This window comes from Canis lupus, chromosome 1 (genome assembly GCF_003254725.2).
Source record: "Canis lupus dingo isolate Sandy chromosome 1, ASM325472v2, whole genome shotgun sequence".
Classification (NCBI taxonomy): Eukaryota; Metazoa; Chordata; class Mammalia; order Carnivora; family Canidae; genus Canis; species Canis lupus.
The window spans coordinates 55,949,400-55,970,102 of NC_064243.1; the positions used below are offsets into that span (position 1 = coordinate 55,949,400).

Here is a 20,703-nt window from a genome sequence, read left to right on the forward strand (position 1 = left end):
CATCCGTAAGATGCTTCAAAGCTAGTCACTATTTCATTTTGGTTCCCTCTCTCTCTCTCTCTTTTTTTTTTTTTTCTTTTAAATATCTCCAGATTGTGTGTGTTTTTAGCCAATGCCCCAGAGACCGTGAAAATCATTCTCTAACGTCCTTAGCTCAGAGCACATGTTTGATCTTGGTCTTACACCAAGTTCGGATAAATTCCGCTTGGAGAAGTGTGGCTCTTGCTCTTTTTGCATTAGTCTTGATAAAGAGAGTTTTAAATTCTAAGACATTTTCCTCTTTATGAACAAAGATAGAAATGACTAGGGTATCACCCAGACACGTCTCTATCGTTCAGCAACACTGGGAATGAAAGTAGCTAAGACAGAGGAAGAGGAAGAGCAGGATGAAGGCAGCCTCTACCCGTCGCCTTCAGTGTTTCTGGGGTGTTCACAAGAGGGGCTGTCTCCCAGCTCCAGATCTCCTGTGATGTCCTTTTGATGCAGGCTCATGGGGTCTATGGGAGATGTGATTTTTGTGATTCTGTGGTCGATGTACTCTGTGTTTCATGGACCATTCTCCTTCCCACCTCTTGGGATGGGGAGAGAGGGAAGGAGAGGTCATGTAGGTGCAACCACAAGCACCACACGAATTCCTAGTTGAGCACCGTTTGTATACATGATGTCTTACCCTGAGAAGGAGCTCAGTGCGAAGCCGAATTGCTCCCTGATGTTCTTGGACCAGACGGGAGTTCTCTCCCTCCATCATCTGTTGGAGTCTCTTCCCTCTGAAGTCAGACTTTAACACTGGTGGATGAGATTTTTCTTCACAGGAAGTAATGAATCTAACAGGTGCGTGGAGAGCCCTCCATGATGTTTGCCGTTTGTAGCTGGTCTTAATCTGTCTCATGAACGTCAAACAGTCCATTTTTTGCTAAGGGTCCAACACTCTTGACGTTTTCTTTTTGGACAATACAAAACTGCATTACTTCCAAGTCAAGCTCTGTGAGTTTTGCATTGTGACATCCAGTCCATTTATTAACGTCCAGAGTAGCTTCTCGGTTTGTTAGTAAAAGGTGCTATGACAGGAGACAATCCTGTTTCCTCCTGGTGGTGGTGTCCTTGCCGGGAGGCTCTTTACATGGTAGACCCAACACATTAAATACCAGACCCAGTTCTTGATGTAAGGGCGGGAATGGTCGTCGGTTCATGGGAGCGGCTGCTCATCCAGTTGAGAAACACGAGTGGCGTCTTGTGGGCTGGTCGGGCTGTCGGAGGTGAGGTCCGGTGGGCCAGGGAACACGTGGTGAGGAGGCACGACCCCAGCTGGAGAGTCTGCCCCTCAGTCCCCGCAGGAGGAGGATTATTCGGCTGTCCCTGCCGAGGTGCCCCTCCTCTCCCATCCCTTAAATAAAAACCAGAGTCTCCAGGCACACAAGCCACTTTTTGCAAACCGTATAATTGGTATAGCTTGGTACCGTTCATGACCACTTCATCATTTTGATTTTTTGAAGATAGTTATCCTTATTAGGAAAGAAACAAGTAGGTCTTGAAGCAAGTCCAGGACAGAGACTGTTGGTGGTGGGGAGGAGAAGGCAGCCCGGTGGGCACACACTCAAGCCACACTTAGGCCGAAGCGTTTTCTTCTTAGAAGGTACAGTTTTCATCTTCAGCGGCTTTCTCAGTCCCGGCCAGGGAGGGCCCTTTACTTTCCAAGCCAAGCTGATACCTGTCTCATGAGCGGCCCCCTGGTTTGGAGGGTTTGTTGGCTGTCAGATGCCTTGCCCGCCCTCCGTGGGGTGGTTAGGACACTGCTCGGCCCTCACGAGATGACAGCCAGCGTCTTACTGTGGGGGGCATCAGCATCCCCCCAACAGGTCCCCTTTGAGAATGGGGTCATGATTTGGGCTTTTTGATTCCATGAGTTTCCCTACAAGACCTGCCATGTGTCCTGACAGAGGTAAATTCCCAGGATGGTAGGAATTTTGAACAAAGACATTGAAGCACTACCTTTCCCATCTATAAGTTTGCTGTGTTTCACTCTGTCCTAGTAAGCTCCAGCCTGCCCGTGCCCGCCTTGGGCCTCCTGGGGTCCAGCCTGCCCGTGACTCCCTCAGGTCTTTCTAAGCTCCAGCCTGCCCATGTGCCCCTTGGGCCCCTGGGGTCCAGCCTACCCGTGTTCCCCTCGGGCCCCCCGAGGTCCAGCCTCTGCCCGTGACTCTAGGCCTCCCAAGGCCTCTCACCTCTGTGGGAGAGCAGTGGCGAGCTGCAGGTTTTTCCATTCCCTTGGGGTCTCCCCATTCTTGTGTGGCCGCCAGGACTCAGCTTCTTAGGGAGGCTGTCCCGGGCTCCTGTCTGCTGGACAGGGTTCACGGTATGTGTTCACGTGGCATCTGGGGTACACGGACTGTGTGCTGGTGTTGCTTACCCTCATGTCCTCCAAGAGGTGGCCTCGAGCCGTCCGGGGCCCCACCATCTGGCATGGAGCTCGCAGGAGGCACTCCCATGCTGAAAAGAGCTTGTCAATGAAGGACATTAGGCCATGTTTCTTTTCATACTCAAAGCCTCTTGGCTGCTCTGTCCTGAGGGATATTGTGGAATTAGCCCAGCAGGTGGTTTTGCTGATTGGAAGGTGTGCAGTATGAGTGTCTGATACCTGGGGTGTAACGTGGGGGGAGGATGGCCCGATGGATAGAATCCATTATTCTGGCTGGACCCCTGAGTCCTGGCCACCCGGTAAAGGGAAGAAGGTATACCTTTTGCTCCTGCGAGCATGAGGAGATGCACAGACCCACCCCGTGCCCCCTGAAACCCCCAGAGGTCATGCCTGCACCGGCTGCAGGGACGAGATGCAGGTAAAGCAGAGGCGAACAGAGGTGTAGCACCTGCCAGCGATGGGGGTCCCTCCCTTCAAAGACCTCCAAGAGCAGGGGAAGCCACAATACAGGGTCTTTTCAAGTCTACAGAGACAAAAATCTCCTTTCTTAAAGTCCCCAGTGATTGCAGGTATAATGGAATCTCGGATTCCATTAGAGACCTTAAAAGCACCCTGCCTGCATTTTTCGAGTAATATTTTTTTAAAGATTTTTTAAAAATTTATTTATTCATTCATGAGAGACAGAGAGAGAGGCAGAGACACAGGCAGAGGGAGAAGCAGGCTGCATGCAGGGAGCCCAATGAAGGACTCGATCCTGGGCCTCTGGGATCACGCCCTGAGCCTAAGGCAGATGCTCAACCACTGAGCCCCCAGACATCCCTCAAGCAATATTTTAGTCCTACTCTATTTTTTTTAATTATGATTTTCTAAAGTAGCATAAAATGGTCCTTACCTTGCCCTGAGCATAGCATAAGATATTTTTCAAAAGGTAATTAGACCCTCTAGATCTACACTTGTTGCAAATGACAAGACATCATCCTTTTTATGGTTGGGTAATATTCCAGTGTGTGTGTGTGTGTGTGTGTGTTTGAGTGCACGCATGTGCACACATGCACACGTACCTCTTCTTCACCTATTTGTCTGTGGATGGACACAGGCTGCTTCCATGTCTTGGCTATTGTAGATAATGTGGCAATAAAATAGGGGTGCAGGTATCTTTTCAAATTAGTGTTTGAGTGTTTTCATTTTGTTTGAGTAAATCCCTAGTAGTGCAATTGCTGGGTCTTAGTTCTGTTAACTTTTTGAGGACCCTCCACCCTCTTCTCCAGAGGGGCTGCACCCATTTGCATTCCCACTAGCAGTACACAAGGGTTCCCTTTTCTCTGCATCCTCGCCAAAACTCGAGCATCTTTCCGTGTGTCTGTTGGCTGTCTGTATGTCTTCTTTGGAAAAATGTCTGTTCAGGTCCTTTGCCCACTTTTAATCATATTATTTGTTTCTCTGGTGTTGACTTGTATAAGTTCTTTATATATTTATGATGCTGAGTGAAATAAGAGAGATAGAGAATGACAAATACCATATGATTTCACTCATATGTGGAATTGAAGAAACAAGACAAAGAAAAGAAGAGACCAACAGAAAAGCAGACTTGAGCGCAGAGAAGAGTCTGGTCACCAGAGCAGAGGTGAGTGGGGGTGGGTAAAGTAGATAAAAGGATGGAGAGGCACCAACTTCCAGTACCAAATACATAGGTGACGGGGATGAGAAATACAGCATAGTGAGTGTCGGCAGTAAACCTGTAACAGTTTAGAGGACAGATGGTGACGCGCTTACATGGTGAGCCGTGAGGGCCGTGCAGGACTAGGGGATCTTGCTGTTCCATGCACCTGAAATGAATGCAGTGCCATGTGCTTGCGCCCCATTGACCAGAAAGGCAATTGGACTGTGAGCCTAGCACCTGTACGGGTACTGAGGACCCCGGGAACTCCACAATTTACCCTTTTTCCAGAGTGGGCCTCACAGCCTTCAAGGCTCTTCCAAAGATGATATAAGAGGTCAATATTTCACCCATTAAAAACTTCAACTTCTATGATTTTTGTATCAAATACCAAAGTCATAGACAAGCGTCTGCTAAGTTTTAGCTGGAACAAAGCTTTCCTTTTAGATGAAAGCTCTCTACCCCTGCATCCATGGCTCACTCAGGGTCACCACATGCACTCTGCGCCCATGGTGGCTCATCTGTCCAGCCCCATCCATGCTCAGCAGCTGCACAGACAGGCGTCCCGCCACCTGCCTGCTAAGAGGCCCGGCCGGGATGGGCAGTGAGCATGCCAGCACTGTGTGTGAGAGACGTTCTTGGAAACATGGTGTTTTGCCTTAAAGAGCTGTCTGCTGGCATTACTGTGAACGATTCATGCTCATCAACTCCACTCAAAATTTGGGTTTGCATTTCTGGATGTGGCAGGGGACTGAGTAGCAATGCTTGGGAGAGAGACCTGAGCTTCTTTATTTTGTTTTTTGACCAGTGAGCTTGATGATTAAATATGAAATTAAATTTGTAGGTGAATAGGAATACTAAACTTTTAAAAGGAAATTGCATTTTGTAGGATGTGTGATGAAGAAATGGGCCCTTAGATCCGGGTTTAGGAGAGGATACAATGAGTAAAAATTCAGTTAAAATCACACATGTATTTTCCATCCTAAAGCCTTGGCAGGAATTTCAGGACAAGGTGGTTGGGTGGTCGAGAGCGTGCAATCATCAGGACATGGCATCTGCAGGGACATCCCAAGATGCTGGTTCCATCTCACAGATGGGTTTCAGGGAATTACCCGCAAGGCGCCGACGGACACGGGGACATGTGGCAAATGAGGACTTTATATAGTTCAGCTTTGCCTGCTACCAGAGAGCAGAGCATCCCAGTGAAATCTGTTAATCCAAATGGTATAAGGAAGCTATTACTATTAATTTATGTGGAAATATTTTTGAGCATTCCCAGACCCAAAACCTCACCTGCCTTTGGCTTTTCTGATTGATACCTTAGACGTGTTTTCTAACGGACACACAAAATATGTGTGATAAAGCTCAGAGGCGCCCAGACACAGCCTGGCTGGAGCGTGAAGATGCTGCAGTAGCCTCTGGGGCAGGAGCTCGTGCTGGGTGTGCGCTGCCTCCTTGCTGGCTAGCGAGCCTGCTGCAGGCCAACACTGGGCACCAGGGCAGGTGTCTCCTTTCTCTCACCTTGCCCTCTGCAGGTCACCTTCCATTAGTAAAAATGGCTTTTTTTTTTTTTTTAAGATTTTATTTTTTTTATTCGACAGAGATAGTGTGAGAGAGAGCACAGGGGCAAAGGGAGAGGGAGAAGCAGATCTTCTGCTGAGCAGAGAACTCCGTGTGGGACTTGATCCCAGGACCCTGAGATCATGACCCGAGCCAAAGGCAGATGCTTCACCAACGGAGCCACCCAGGTGCCCCTGAAAACAGCTTCTCATGCAGGTGTTTCCTAAAAGCCAAGGGGTGCGTCGCACACTTGTGAAAAGCAGGATGCTTGTACCGTTGCTTACGAGGACAGCGGATGGGATGCTGGATGTGGCAGGAGGCATGTGCAAGGCAAGATCTAAACGGTCCTAATTGTGTTACACTTGGCTGAATTCTTTGTGAGATTTTTATTAGGATATTTATTTAGTTCAGTTGATATTTTTTCTCCATTTTAAGAGGACGAGGAGAAGCTGGAGGAGACGTGGTGGAAAATTGTGGGAATTACTCATTCACAATAAAACAAGAACAAATAAAGACAAGTTAAAGGAGCAAAGCCTTCTTTTTTTTTTTTTTTTTTTTTTGGTCTTAGCACGCAGAGGAAAGACTCATAAAGGTCAGCTGGAAATTTGAAGTTACATACAGGGAGGTGTTGGGCACTTTTTCCATTTATTAATACTTCGACAGCTGAGTGTTAAGGCTATTCCTTGGCTGAGCCACAGAACATGAGGAGGGGCTTCCTGGGCGCCAGGCTGCGCCCAGGAGCGAGTGGAGAGGTCTACGCATGCAAATCTGTGCATAAAAATGGAGTTTACAAACTGCAGGAAGGCAGAGAGACCACGTCTTTCATGTGCTTCCAGGTGGACATTTATGAGAACTTGATTTGAAGCCACGTCTACGTCTGCTCCTGTCCAGAGCCTCACAACTGCTTGGACGCGCCCCCTCCCCTTCCACGGTGCATTGTCTTGAGTCTCTGGGGCTCTGCGCGGCCTTCTTCCCTGGCTGGGGCTCCAAGTGGCCTCCCCGCAGGGCTCGGATCCCCCGTCCACACCGGCAGCTGCTGGGGGGGCGAGGAAGAGGCTGATCCGCCGAGCGCTGCTGCTGGTGACACAGGCCCCTTGCTACCAGAAGAAGCCGAAGCTGCACGCACGCACATCCCGGAGGCGAGGCCATTGGGGCCAACCCACGCCTTCCCCCTCCTCCCCTCAGAGAGCCCATATTCGAGTCTCACCTAATCCTCTGCTCCAGGAAAAGAGGCACACGGGTCTCAAAGCCTACGAATGATGTAGCAAGGGGCTGCTCTCACACCTGTGCGCGCCACCAGAGATAACACCATCTCGGATCCGATACAGTTAATCCACTCAGGTATTCCTCGTCCAAGAAAATGGACAGGTTTCCCTCCCCTGGTTGGTTGGGATGTAACTATTTAGGAGGAAGAATCACACCCATTGATGGTTAAAAAGATAGGTTAGCTTTTTAAATTTTTTTTTTAAGTTTTAAATTTCTAAAATGCAGTGTCCAAGATGATTTCTTGCTTCCCAATGCAAGAGCATGATACATATCTTCATTTCAAGACATGCAGGCATTTGCCAAACAGCGGAGCCCCCAGTGTTGGCCTCACCTGGTGCAGGGGGCTCGCGCAGACGCCTGGCCCCCCCGGCACTGCCGCATCTACGGTTCTTTGAGAAGAAATCTGATCTTAAATAAACTCTCTCAGGCGGGAGGGGAGTGCTGTCCGAGATACTCGTATGGTACAATCCAGATCGGTTTGGCCTCTGCTACTTTGCAAGTGGTGGTTCTGCAGAGGAGAGAGGGAATGAGGTTAGATGCCTGGTCATCATGAGAAGGCGTCAGCCAGATTCACTAATGGTGTAAGCAAGCGTTCACAGACAGTTTGAATAACCGAGGAGGACAGACTGTTCTCAAACACCATTCAGTAAGTTAAATCTGTTGTTAAACAACTCTTATTCTATGATAAGCAGTTTGGTCCCAAATCACCACTTTAAAAACCTCCCAAGTGTGGTGTACATTGGAAAATAACTGATTCACTGTTAAGTGGCCTAGAGCTCACTTTTATTACTGTAGGCGTCCCTCGTGGCTCATCTGCATGTATCTGGCCTGTGCCCTGGCCAGATCGAAGCGCCACCAGGACACGGGATCACTTGCATGCCCATTTTCATGGCATGTGGCACATGGCACGGCTCCCACCACCCCAGTGGCTCTGAAAGGGTCCAGGTGCTTCGGGGCCGGGGTGTGCGGTCAGGTTTTTCCCCGGGAACCCATCCGTTGTACAACTTGGCGTCTGCCGTGGTCGGAGACTGCCTCCTGTGACAGGTGCAGCTTTGGTTGGCCGTGTTCAGCACCTCTTGTCATCCCTGGAGCGGCTGGCCGTCGGCCCTGGCTCCCCGCACACCCTTCCCGAGTGCACCGTCGTCGTGCCTCCCGTCGGTCTTGCTTCTCACACGGCCTGCACGCTCGGCGAGGCCAGGTCCCGGGGTGCTGGGCGTGCAGGCCTGGAATGAGGAGCTGCGTGTGCTCTGCTCATCCCTCTTCACCAGGGAAGCCACGAGAGGGCCTTCCACCCGCTGTCTCCTTCCCAGCCCGTCCCCGAGTCTTACTGTCCTCACGTGTCCTCACGTTTCCAAGCCCAGAACCCATCAGAACACCACAACTGCGCTGTGCCTTCCCTGTTTTATATTCTTATTATAACTGAGAAGCCCCTTCTTCACGAGCTTTGTGAGTGAATGTTTGTGGTGTGCCTATGGGTGCAAAGGGCCCTGTGCTGCAGGCTGGGGGTGCAGGGATGCTTAGACCCTGTGCTCGGGGAGCCAGGATTGCAGTCCCTGAACTGATGCTCTTAAGACTGCAACAGGATAAGCAATTAGGAAAATCAAGGAAACAGAGATTGGTGCATGATAAAATTTCCTCTTAATGACTGAAAATGTCATGGCATCATTCTTAAAAGCCCTGTTCCAGGTTTTGTGCCAACATCAGGAATCCTCCTCTCACGCCCCGGGCAGTGCTGCTGGACACAGGTCTCTCTGGGCCATGCCATAGCACCGATGCCGAGCAGGGCTGGGGAGTCAGGGTGAAAAATTGCTTCTCTCCCAGAAACCCCAAGGGAATGCACACAGGCACAAACCAACCAAAGCTGGACATTGGCCAGAGCACAGGGTTATTACTTGTAGAATGCAGACCCAACTAATGAAAATGGCACGGCTGACGGTAGAAATTGAGTCGCATTCTTCCGGATAACTCAGTTCTCTAAGAATTTCCGTGGACCAACCGAGACCACAGCGCTCAAATACACACGCTCTGTGTTGGGCTACTGGGACACTCCCAGATGACCAACGATGGTAGGAAACTTTCAAAACCTCGTTTATAATGAATAACAGCAGGCCATGGAAACTTCTAGAATATTTTCCCTGATAGGATGATTTCATTTTATTCTTAGCTCTCTCCTGACTTGTCAAATCAAGAACAATTTCTTCAGAAAGATCAATGGTTCTCCCTCTGACAGAAAAGGATAAATGGACTGACCCTTGGTCATTAGGCAACTTTCAGAAATCCCTGAGATGAATCTTCTGAGAGTGATCTCCAGCAGATTAGCTTTAGAGTATTGGGTTCTCAACCCATTTTTTTCTCTGTGCTTTTGTTTATTAGACTAAGTTGCTTATTTGGAATGTATGATGGCTTGTTTCCAGGGGGGGAATCTGGGGCACCTGTCTCTGCTCAGAGTCGGAAGTCTCAGAATCTGGCTGACGTAGAATGACACTGTTGTCACAAGTTCCTCAGATTCAGGAAGTCCTAGATTTCTGATCTGAGAAACACACATCATCTGCTGTGAAACACCACTTCTGGTAGCACCATTTGATAAGCTCTTACGAGTCCAGTTGAGGTCAATATTCTATTTAACACTTTGTACTATTAAATAATAATCACTTTTTACTTATACGGGGTATATTTGTTTATTCAAATACAAGGGAATAGCAATTTTGTCTTTGTAACTTCTCTAATGGAGGAATTATTTTTGAAGCAAAGAAAGGAATAAAACAGATATCAGACGAATAGATACCTGTGGATATCTTAGTTCCTTGTGACCCTCCCCCTTTTTTTCCTAGTCATGGCATGTCATTTGTTGACATCACTTTCTATTGCCAAGTGAACCAATTCTACTGGCACATACTATTTTCCCAGAATGCACCAGCCCTAAAGTCCACTTCTGCATGACTTTTGATTGGCCACTTCACCTCTAAAACTCATCAGAAGTGAGGCTGTCACCCTGTGTCAAGGAAGCCAATGAAGAGTAGAGCTGTGTGTGCAGTCCTTGTCTTCTCACCATTAATTCAAAGTCCTCTCTGCTTTAGGGCATTGTTCCTGATGTCAACATCTCTACACAGTTTCCTTCACAAAGGAGTAGCTGACATACAAAATGCTTTTCAGAAGAAGCAGATTGTTTTGCACCTAAGACACATGGTCCATAAAGAAGGAAGTTCAGGATGTGGAAGCTGTTATTCTGGGGCTCATGAGAGCATGTCCCTCCCCTCTGAGCAAGGACAACCCCAGAAAGCAGGAACTGCTCAGGTTCTGGGCAAGAATGAGTCCTGGCAGCCAGCCTTAGTAAACACTGGGAAGAGCAATGTTTTCAGAAGCCCTTCTCTACAGACAAGGTTTTAATTTTCATAGCATATGTATCTGGTTGGGAGTTAGCTCAATTTTTACATAAATGAATATGGATTAAGTGAGCCCTTTATCTGCTGGCTCTACCATTTGGGGCATTCCTATAGAATTCCTTAAATATATGAAGCCAGAGAAGCTGGATTCATGAAGCAGACCAAGGTCACCATGTGATACTCTAAAAGGAGAAAACAGGCTGGAGGTTTGGCAGGATTCAAATCAGGTCCTATTATGGAATTTGGATTATATCCTGGACGATTTTTGTATAATTAATTTTTTATTAAAAAAAATCACTGACAGAGTTGTGGATGGGGAGTCAGAGGTGCCCAAGACAAAACAGCAACAGCACCAAAAGCCACAAGAGCATTCGTGCTTGTGAATATTGATTGAGGATTCAGAGACGTCGGTGCAGAAGCTTTATGTGTATTCATTCTCTCAGTCTTTACAGCTGAGAAGAGGGCCCATGAGAGAAGGTCACTTTATCTGTGCATTGTAGATGACTGTAATGACATTAAATATCCCAAATCTGTATTACTGAGACCTCACCACAGGGGTATGGTGAGCTCTCTAGCTTATGTGCAAGCCAGTGAGAGTCACACACACACACGTATTTCCATGAATCTTATTGGAACTAAGTTCTTTATAGTATGGCACAGATGATAAGGTGGGCTATATTGAATGTCTTCTGTGATTTATGATTAAAGGAGTCAAAATAAAACTATAATACAGTTGTCACCATCACCATCACTACCATCATCACCACCACCATCATTACCATCATCATTGCCATCGCTATCACCAACCCCCCATCACCTCATCACCATCATTATTGCAGTAATCAACATCACCTTACCATCATCACCGTCATCATCATCATCACTATCACCATCATTACCATCATTATTGCTGTCATCATCACCACCACTATTATCACTACCACCACCACCACCATCACCACTATAATCACCATCTAAATCCAATATGAGTGAGGCTCAATTTAATAAAATCAATATAAATGGTTTGAACCTTCCTCCATGTCCTCCTACTTTTCTTCCCTGGGGCTCCTGTGTAGGGTTTGCTGCTAGAGAAAAACAGCAACAGCACTGATTGGCCACTTCACCTCTAGTTCAACAGAAGTGAGGTGGTCACCCTGTGTCAAGGGAGCCAATGAAGAGTAGAGCTGTGTGTGCAGTCCTTGTCTTCTCACCATTAATTCAAAGTCCTCTCTGCTTTGTCTTGACACCTGGGACTCCCAGGACACCAAGAATACTACACATCCTTGGGTGGGCTGGGATCTTGCCCTGGCTCTGGCTTATGATGAACACACTTTTGGAAGGATGATCTTGGAGGGTGATAGGCCAGGAGATTCACTTCCCTTATGCCCATTTGGGTTCCACCCAGCAGAGATTATGGGATGCTAGAGCAGAGTGTTGGCCTGGACAGCAGCCAGTCCAGGCACTGCTCTGAGGTGAGGACCTTTAGATCCAGAGAGGTTAGATGACTTGCACAAAGTCACACAGCCAGTGAGGGTGCCTCTGGAACTAGACTCATGCTCTCGTCTGTGATATCAGGCTTCTAGTTTCATCACAGCATTTGGTTTTGTGGTTGTATTTTTCCTGCTGTTTCTTCTTTACCTGTCAAAAATAAATAGCACAGGCTCAGATGTAGAAACAAGGAGTTGGCCTTAAGTCTGCCACTTGGCTTCGTGTGCCACCTCCTGGCAAGCTTCCATTCCCTTGGAGCGTGGAGGGTGTACACACAGCAAAGGCTGGCTGAGAGCTGAGCCCTCCATGACCCTGGACCCTGGGGCAGATGAGTATGACTCCTCCCTTGGCAAGCTGTGGCTCGACCATTGTAGCTCCACTGCCGGGGAGGCCAGTCTATGGGTGCAGAGAAGGCAGCCAGACAAGCTCTGGGTTTTCTCACTGCAGGAGGCAAGGAGCTCTCTGGGGAGGAAGTAAATTCTGTGTTTACATGTTTAATAGCCGGTCATATACCTTCTTGGACACTAGAGTGAAGACATCGATCTGGCTTTCATGGTCTGCAGGCTTTGTTAAGATAAGAGCTACCTCGCTCAGAACAGTAAAAATCAACAGTCTGTGGCTTTAGTAATTGGAGAAATCATTCAAATAGCCCTACCAGAGACAAAGTATGAGTCCAGGAGATGAAGCCTCATCCCATTAAAGAGGTGCATTCCTTACGCTGCTTGGGAAAAGAAGTCTAGGGTCCAGAGGGAAAAATCCCCTCCAGCCTAAGTGAGATCAGTAGGTGTCAATCCAGCGCAGACCTGCCTTGCTCCTAGCAGCTCGACAATGTTTGCTCTGGGCCGTGTCAGGGGCTGGTGCCGGGCTGGCCATGTCCACCCCGGGTGTAGAGACCACTGAAGCTCGGGGCTCGAGGGAGCATTAGAAAATCAGAATTCTCATTTAGCCTCTGCTGTTCCCTCTTCAGAAATAATTGGCCACGTGTGAGAGATTTCTGCAGGCTCGGCTCAGATTACTCGAGGTAGTTTGGGGAAGTCTGGGACACAGCTGCATTTTTATATACATTCTATTAAAGAATCAGAATAGACACATTTAATAGGACTTGGCCTTAGCATTTGCACAAACGTGCCTGTGGCCACTTGGGTTTCGTCTTTGTTGGCTGCAACATGCTACAACAGCCTGCACCGATCAGGTCCATAAAAGGCAATGGTCCCTACTCCCTAATTATCACCCACGAAGGAGGACTACAGGTCAGTCATTCTAAAACTAAACATTAGCCTATAGTATAGGGTATAGTTAGTAAACTTACCTAGCAAACGACCCTGTTCTGTGACCTGCACGTGTGTCTCACAACCATTGTGGATGGTTCCCCAGGAAGTGGCACCACTCAGAATCGGTGTCTTCACTACTTGTTGTCATGGCTATGCCTGCTCACAGCCTCTTTTCAGCTTGAAATATGGTCGTAGAGACTCCGGATCTTGACCAGCCCCGGGTTGTGTGTGCTTGAGTGGGCCCCAGGCAGCTTTCTGAGGACCTTGGCCGGCCACCTCTGTAAGTAGAAAACATTCTTCTATCCACTGTATGTTATGGTTAGACTCCTAATTGATGGGATTCTGAAAGCAAACAGTTCCTCATTTAACTAACTTCAGAGAAGAGATGCATTCCAGGCCCTAACATCTGGAGGAGCTCAATATTTATCAAAATCTGAGAGAACAGAGCAAATGTGCAGGAGAGAAATGTACATGGTTCTTGCTGTATTTGTACAAGAGCGTTGGGCAGGCAGTGAGGTGTGTCTGCAGACCCCTCGAGTCTGCTATAGTGATGGGAGTTGCACATCTTCAGGCTTGTGCTGTAGGCTCAGTGGGAACCCCTTATAAATTGAACCCTCTGGAAGTGTGGTCCTCAGTCAGGATATCGGCAAGTATGTGGTCAGCCTCACGACACAGCTTGTTTGGTGGCCACAGGGTCTTGCTCTCCTGTTTTGACATCAGCAAGTGGCACTTCTCTCCCTGTGGTCTGATTTGTACTGCATTTCCTTCTGGTTGATCTTCCCTCTCTGTGTCGGCTCTGGAGTCAGGCACACGGCTCTGTCCACACCCGATGTGCCTTCTGTATTTTACCCAACTCTATGTTCCACCAACTGTCTTCACTCTTACTTTTCTTCTGTGCTGATTTCCTTCTCATTCATTTGAAATCAGATTGTCCTGCCATAGGGAGCATGTACTCTAGCAAGCTGCGCATCCCCCAGAGTCCACAGTGAACACGTGCAGATAAACACTCACATTCCAAACCACTTTTCATCCACACCATCCTTTCAAAAGCTATAGCCTTCATCTGCTGAGTTTATTACATTTTGAGAGTAAAGGGCACAGGTTGAGATTGCCATGAAGCCATAAGAAAGACAGTTTTCACCTGGATGTGGTTGGTTGTATTACAATCTGTGGGCACAGAGTTGAGAAGGGAAGTGTGTTTCTTACTGCAAAGTATAGAATTGGCTGATTCTGATCATTGTTCAATGTGATCAAATCTAGGCAAGGAGTTAGGTCGACATGGATTTCCACCAAGCTGATGCATCACTCTGCCGCTGCACGGGGTCACCCAGGGCTCTGGCTGGAGGGCTGTGGTCCTAGTCCGAGGGGAGGGCCACCGTGGGCATCCAGTAGGCGGCCACCGCACATGCAGGTGTGGCTGTGATGAGCTGCCACTTGAGAGGTGTCCCGCCTGACCATGGGGTGAGCATGCACGAGCTCTGTCACTGTTATATTGAGGAAACAAAGTGCCTCCGAAAGTTCTTGGAAACAGAACAATAAAATCCATTTACCCTCCAGGGAGTACAGTTAGCCATTCTGTGGCTACCTCCCAAATAAAAATATTGGATTGGAGAAAATAGTTCTGCCTTAAATTAATATACCCTGAACAAATATAAATAAACATTGAAGCATTGAGTGAAAGCATTTCGTTCCAAAATGAAACTGGATTTCTGCTTCTCCATGTCAGTAACGGTTTGTCACCATCTGTTGAGAAGAGCCTACGGGACCAGCCTATGGAAAATCTGTAGGGAGATAATAAACACACACAGCTTCAATATTAAGAAATGACTTGAGTGTGTAATTTAGAGAAACAGTGTAAGTCTGAAAATGTGAAACTAGTGGTGTGGATCCAACATAAATTATCCTCGCACCATATTCCTTTCCGTAAGTCCTCACTTCCTCACTGTGTTTGTTAATTTAGTAGGGTTTTCAGAAGGTTCACTGTCAGATCACCAGGCTGTAAGTCGAGTGCTCAGTGGGATCACGCTGACTGGCACTGTCTGTCCGTCGTCAATACCTTCTGTGCTCTCTTACCGGGCTCTCTGGCAGCACTTTCCCGTGTGGCGTGCCCACTGGGGTTTTCATCCAGGGAGCTGAGTCCCATGGAGACAGATGGGAGGAGCAGAGCACCAGCTTCCGGCCCCAGTGCAGTGAGGATGTGGGTGGGAAGCAGGCCTATCATGAGGTGCAGATCACCAGGGCCCAGGGTGAGTCTTGCAAATGTCCCCACCCTCAGCTGTGGCCTGCGGAGGTGGAGGCAGCCGCGTCCACACCTTCTTCTCTGCGAATAGACACTCTGTCTCACAGGTCCCTGGTGCTGTGCACGCAGCCTGTGACCTCACTCATACTCCACACCCTGGATGTCAGGGTGCAGTGCACCCCTCTTCTCTGGCACGTTTCCATTGCCTTCTCATTTCTCCCATATGAAAACTGAGATGGGCGGGGTCTGGAGATGTCCTCCACCCCTTCTGAAACATGGCTCTGCGGGGCTCTGCTCGTCAGAGGGTTCTGTGCATGGGGTCTTCAGTGGTGTCAGGCTCATCTGCTCATCTGGGGTGCCTGGGCTCCCACTGCGTGCTGGTTTCTGAGGAGTTTATTAAACCCATGTTTGCTATCTGGGAAATTTTAATCCAGTTGGGATTATGATACATGAGTCATTTAGCCAGAGTTTCCATAAAAGGGGACCCCTATTGGGGCACATCACCTTTGGTGTGTAACACTCTGGATGCCATAGCCCTAGAGACTATGGGCTCATAGTCTGAGAGTCCTCAGGAGGTGGAGGTCATTGCTTAGGCCTTTTGGCAAGCAGACACACTGCGAGGTGGGAAGCCACACGTGTGTGCAGGCTCATGGATGGGGCAGAGGGGTTCATGGATGAACCAGGCCCAGGAGTTGTTTTCACGTGTTCTGTGGCCTGATATGAAATGGACCCATGAAGCTCGTATTCCCATGTGCTTGAAACTGGCAGGTGACTCGGTGGTGGTGGACTTGGGAAGCACAACGCGCTGTGTGTCTAGCCAGTCCTGTGGTTAGCCTGCATGGAAACCTCATGGTTCAGGGTCCTACTGGTCAGGTGTCAGCATACACTGCATGTCGGGGACATGAGTGTATGTCCTGAGGCTGTTTACTTCAATAGCTCCTCCTTGTCAAAGATTCGTAGGGTAGAGAGAATCCAAACACACATACCTTTATTTTCTAAACTCAACACAAAGCTGTCCCAGCAAAACCATCCCATAAAGCCCTGGAGCACCTGATGAAGTGTTTGGCACCAGCTTGGTCCCAGTGGGTAGATGGCTGCTGTTGACACAGGAATTTAGAGGAGAAGAGGGTTAATGTCAGTGGAAGTAGGCAGTAAGCATTCCTAGAGAAAAGGAGCTTCAAGCTGCTTTATCAAAAGTGGGAAAGAGAGGATCCCTGGGTGGCTCAGTGGTTTGGCACCCGCCTTCGGCCCAGGGCATGATCCTGGAGTCTCAGGATCGAGTCCCTGCGTCTGACTCCCTGCATGGAGCCTGCTTCTCCCTCTGCCTATGTCTCTGCCCGCCCCCCTCTCTGTCTCTCATGAATGAATAAATAAAATTTTTATTAAAAAAGTGGGAAAAACTAGAGTAGAGCAGCAGATACACCATGTTTGGGGAGGAGGGTGAGCTCCTTGAGCAGCAAAGCACAAGTATAAACATAGGCTCATAATTACTACACCTAAGGATGTGTCTGGGAAGAGCTTTTATTCAAAGAAGACAGAAATTGATATGGTTTCCTGGTTTCTGTTTTCATATCCTGTCATACTATTACGTTTGTTTGTTTTTTTTTTTCTAAAGAAGATAGGATTTCTAGTTGCAGTAATTAATTGTGGTTCCAAGGGAGGAGCATATATGTAGACTTTCTTCAAAGATTCTGCCCTTTACCAGAAATCCTGTGCTGGGACCATAGCCTCCTGAGCCAGGCTCATAATGGCTAGGGCGTGGGAGAGGATGACAGCAGAGCAGGAGAACAGAGCCGCTCTAACTCGCCACCAAAATAGATTTTGGATCGCAAACACAGTGTTAAGAGATCAATGTGAATCATGACAATCATGAATGAACCCCATTCCTTTCTTGGCGTCTCCAGACTGGATGCTTTCTAAATATGAAGTAGAATAATCATTCCAGAATCTTAAAACATCTTCACCCAAATCCTTGAAATGACAGGAGACTTTGTGGTGCCTGGTTGATTAATGGTTGGTTGAGTTGGTTTAATAGTTAATGACTTAGCTCAGGCCCTCAAGAAGTAATATCTCACCTTAATATTCCATCCCGATGGCCAGTACTCCCTTAACCAGATCAATTTCTAAAAACTACTTGTAGCCATATACAGTAGAATGGATTTTTCATGATGCAAATGTGCCAGATGTCAATGGCTTCTGGCTTTGACAATTTATTTGTGAAATAGTGTTTTTAAAAGTACAAAACCAAAAACCAAGTATAGAGATGATCTCCCGTTTCTTGTCCTTGTCCTTCATTCCTTGCTGAAGTGAAGGCTCATCCCTGCTGGCTAGTGGATAAGACTGTAGGTGTTTGCCTTTTATTTTAAAAGGCAAGGGATTTGAAATCCGTTATCGTCGGTTGGGTAAAACATTGTACATCCTGCACCTGCACAAACCGCAAGACTTCAACTTTGTTATGTTTCGTTTTGGTGTCGGCTAAATGTCCAGACACCATGATTGTTTTGAAACTTGATTTTGAAAATTCTCTTATCTGGCCCATTACCACCATCCTCATTTTTGTGCACTTCCAAGTTTGATATGGAGCACATCAGTGTCTTTCTTCATTCATGCCATCGCAAAGGTTTTTTTGAAAATGAGAACACTAAAGGCAAGGTCTGGGTTCCTCTTGCTAGACATTGACTCTAGTCCACTCACCTAACACCCTGACCCCAAGTGACAAGTCGCTGACCTCTATCACCTGAGGAGAGGCCATTTTATCTTCACTGGAAATGGGAAGAAATGGCCCAGAGCAAAGCCTGGAGGAGCCGACCACTGAGTTCCACTTTCTCCTTGGAACAGAGGTCACTCCAAACCACGAGGAGCTCACTCTCTCTCCTTTATTCTGAGAGTGTTGATGAGCAACCAGGCCAGTCCAATTCCCACTGCTCTTTGGACAACATAAGTCAGGATGATGTCATTTGTCTTCTTTGGATAGTTTTCCCTTGTGCATCAGCTCTCTGTGGGAAACGGGCTTTGGGAACTTGCTGTGTCACCTAATCATTTGGACACTGAGGAATGCATATATAGGGAATCTTTTGATATGTGAAAACTTCAGCAACCGTATCAGATGTGCCCCAGAGGGTCTGATCCATTTCTTCATCTCTGGATGCAAACCCCACAACTCAGAAATGACGGGAGGGCGAGTCCCAGGAGGAGGGCCTCGGTTAAGGGGTTTGTGTACAGATGCTCTGAGGTGTAGACTTGGGGGTTACAGGGACAGGTTACAGACAGGAATTCTGTGTGAAGGGTATAGTGGTCACAGCCATGGGCTCTGCAGTTGGGGCAGGGGCTTGGGGCCTCCACTGCCCTGGCCTGATGGATGTCACCCTGCCTACTGCTTCTGAGGCCCGGTCTGCTCAGAGGGAACGAGGGAGACTGCCCAGGCCTCAGGGCTCTTGTGACATCAGCTGAGGACATGTGGGTGAGTTTGATCAGTGCAGGCTCAGGGCATGGATGGGTGGCACGTGCATGTGGGCCACTATCACACTGTGACGCCGACGGCAGGGGGACTGGGAGATTGTCTGTGGTGTCATCGGTAGACATTCTGGCAGATTCCTGATTCAGCTGGTCAGAGTATCGCTTCTACCTCTCATCCCCCATGTTTGTCTTAACGTCTCACCCCTAATTGTAAGACCACAGAGGTGGCGGAGTGGCCAGGCCCCTGCTCCATGGGATCCCTGGGTGGGGGGGTCCCTGCAAACTCGAATGGGCCAGCCACAGCTCCTGGGAAACGTGTCCCCCTGGAGCAGCAGCACAAGGCTTTACTTGCCCTGTCACATCCTCAGCTTTCTGGCCTCACTTCATTTCTGTGTTTGGGGCTCATTGTCGCCTGTATCTGGGGAACTGAAAACCTGGGTGATTCTGGTTTGTGTTTTGGTGAGACTCACTGATGGGTGATTGGTCATCCTGGCATATCCCTTGGGCCTGTTTCCTCCAGGTCGTGGTGGGTCAGCACGGTTCTGCTGCTGTCGCTGTCGGGTGGCTCCCGGCTTCTGCAAGACCTGCTGTCCCCTTCCTTCCACAGGGGGTGCTCATTGCTGACCGAGTCTGACCCAGCCAGACAGTGGGCAGGCTCCCAGGCCCAGTGAGTCTGTGGATGCTGAGGATGCTGACCTGGGGCCCCAGCCGCAGAGCCCATCACAGTGCCGACTCCATGGGGCCTGCTCATAGGCTCATTAGCAATGAGGAGACAGCAGGAGTCACCTGTCAGCATGCATGACAGGCTGCAAGGACAACGCTTGCTTGTCACATTAAGAGTTTAGTGACACATAACCCCATTTGCAACCCCATCAAGGTCATCAGTGCTATAAAATATAACTTATGAGCACACCATACACTGAAAGCTTATTTTCTATGATGGTAAAGTATGGATTTGCACGGGGTTGCAGTTTGAAAATACATAGGCTGTCTGTCTTGTTGTCAAGCCTGTGTTCTTTCTGGAATTCCTCACAATGGCTATGGAAGAGGTAATATTGCAGAGCGAACTAGTGGAAGTAAAAAGAAATATGCTGGCAGTGTGAAAGAAAGTTTTCTCTATTTGAAAGGAAAGCATTCCTTAAATGACATCTGCTAAAAAAAAAAAAAAAAAAAAACAGAAAGCAGCGATGAGCATGTGGCTGAACACCTGACAGAGTCTGTTTGTCCCTGGACCATCTACTAGGTGCACCTTTGGTCCTGTCGCGGGGCTGGAGCGAGCTGCTTGTTCTTCCTGCCAGCCTCGGACCAGGAGGATGCCAGGCTGCCAGACAGGGGACAGCTGCCTCTCAGAATGGCGCCCTGCTCGGGGAGCAGAGAAGGCCCGGCCCCACCCCACCCCCGGGTCACCCTGTTCCAGGCCCTGGTTGTGTAGCACCAGAAGGACACATCAGTCTCCACGCAGAGGGCATCTTGTCTGATCACGATGGACGGGTCACAGGTGCACGGTCAGGGTGCCATGCGCCATGAGGAAGCTCGGAACCACTGTTGTTACGTCTAGGTTTATAGTCATACTAGTAGACCTGAGGACCTTTGTAACTCAACTATATTTCTGGCCACAAGCATGGCTTAGCTCCTATAGGCAGGTAATGTTACCTCAAGAAATATTTCAGAAATAATCTCACAAATGCAGCCTGTGTATGCGATCGATTGGCGGAGGGCGTGGCAATGAATTAATACAGATCAGATTCAAAAACAGGAAGCGATGCTCTTGCACAAGGTAAGGTATGAAAGTGATCTGTGGACGCGCACAGGCCTGGCCACAGATTCCAGAGTGCATGTGAGCAGGTGTGTGTCGTCGGCTTTCACGCTGGCTGGGCGCTGACTCCGTGGTGATTCCGAGCGTCCCTTTCTCAGTTGCCTTATCTTTGAACAAAGACGTGCTGTTTCCTCCTGAGGCTTTGTCCTCC

The 20,703-nt window shown here is 48.4% G+C and overlaps 1 protein-coding gene across 3 annotated transcripts in view; it reads left to right on the plus strand.

Annotated features, from left to right (window-relative positions):
* The window catches only part of SMOC2 (SPARC related modular calcium binding 2), a 160,621-nt gene that overhangs the window by 123,287 nt on the left and 16,631 nt on the right, over positions 1–20,703 (plus strand). The window lies entirely within an intron of this gene.